Genomic DNA, 2,083 nt, shown 5'->3' with positions numbered 1-2,083 from the left:
GGAAGACTTGTCCGTCTGTTTAGAATTTCGTTGGTTGAGAAATAGTTGACAAATTTAAAATGTTTCCGAATTTTGTTACAACTCTTATTTGAATAAGCCTTTGTTTCGAATATTTTTAAATTGTTTGTTAAGAAGCGGAATACAAACATGAATTAGAATTATCATTCAAATCCACCATAACACAGCTCAAAATTAACTGTAATGCATTATCATTTTCTATATAATGCCACACCGACAAAGAAAGGGTCATTTTTACATGGTTTTTGTTTAACAATGTTCTAAAACAGAGAGAAGATTTTAATGCATCAAATTCGTAAAGATAAGATAGCAAGAATTCAGAAATCAATTCATATTTGGTAATAATACTGTGTAATGAAACTTGGTTAGACTTCAAGATTATCCAAGATCTCACCAATCATTAATTATCGTGTGCATTGAGAAAAAAGAACAACCAACTACTTACAATGATAACAACTTAATTCACAAGGATATTTTCTAGCAGCTGGTCCTTGGCCAAACTTCTTGGCATTAAACTTTTCTCCGATTATCCTTACCCATTTACAACTGGGTCGACTAAAATCACGAGTTAAAATGACTTATTCAAGGTCACTAGACTTTCACAAGCCAACCGAGGTAAAAACTCTGAACCACCATTTGTTCGACGTAATCATGAAAATTTTGCAACGCTATTACCAACTGTGCTACCGATACCCTCATAATCAGCTGTATGGTGCGGAAAGACTTCGCTAATAGATGATCATATGTCTGTACTATATCTGTAGCTTTTAAAACGGTTATAATTCATTGATAGTTATAGCTATTTTATTTACCAGGCGCGGATCATCTTTAACAAAGCTCCGAAGAAATGGTGTTCACAGTGTGTTGTTACTGTTTTACAGCATTTAACGTGTTTCCACCAAGTGCAATAATATTTGTTTTATGACCCAAGTTGATCAAATGGGACTGGGGCATTAATGAAAAGTTCATGAATCTTTAATTACTCACTTATTAATATACTTCCTCATGTGAAAAATGCATTAGATGATACCGATATCAAAAAGTTGTTACGGATTTCGGATTCCGTTTTGCGGCTCGGATCGCTAGTACTTGGTTTATTTATATAAAGTTTCAATTTACATATTGTCCATGATTCACAGATTTTTAAGACAAATTCCCCGAACGCGAATTGAGCTCACAAGTGTTCATTTTACATTCAGCACGTCTTATTTTAAGGGTATCTTCTTAAAAGTAAAGTATCCAAGAATTTAAGCATTATCTCACTTGAAAGTTATTCATAAATTGCAATTAAAGAATTTCAGAATGAAGCTGAGCAAAATAATTAGTAAGGCAAATGATATAACCATATCCTGTTCTAGTGCATCCAGTTTCTAAAGTTTAAAAATATTCTTACCTTTTGAGTTCATCTTAATTTATAAATCCTATATACAAAATATTATTCTGCTCTCAACTTGTTCTTATTTATATGTATTCTTTCGGGGAATACAGATTCCAGATACAGAATACAGATTAGCTCTGGCTAATTTAATTCTCATTTATTTTTAAACTCCATTTTCATCCAAAAAGCACATCTCAATTACTCCTTAATCATTACAAGTATTAGGACAAACCTTGTGTTAATCTTTACCCCATGAAAACATAACGATTTCTATCACATGACTTGATTTCCAGCCAAATTCCAAATAAGGTTATGTACATGGTAAATATTGGCCTCGGTTAAATCTATACTGTTACAACCATCGAGACAAGCTTACAACACGTACTAAGATCTAAACCGGAAACTTTATGATTCTATATTTCATATTTTAGAAAGTTTTCTTCAGATCTCAAAGTCCAGGAAAGAACATTGTGCAAACGTTTACCTTTCTCCAAACATGGTCTGAGTCAGTTTTAAGATTAAGTTCATACATGTATTCATTCAACCAAACTATATTTCACATATATATTGAATGAATTTTTAAGGTAAAGCTTACAATGATACAATGTATTTCGGATTTGTAATCATTTCCTTGCAAACAGCTCAGAATGGGAAATAGAAGCTATAAGGGTAACACATCCTCATACA

Source organism: Lottia gigantea (genome assembly GCF_000327385.1).
Source record: "Lottia gigantea unplaced genomic scaffold LOTGIsca_689, whole genome shotgun sequence".
NCBI lineage: Eukaryota > Metazoa > Mollusca > Gastropoda > Lottiidae > Lottia > Lottia gigantea.
The sequence above is the reverse complement of the archived record's forward strand: the minus strand, read 5'-3'. Positions refer to the sequence as shown.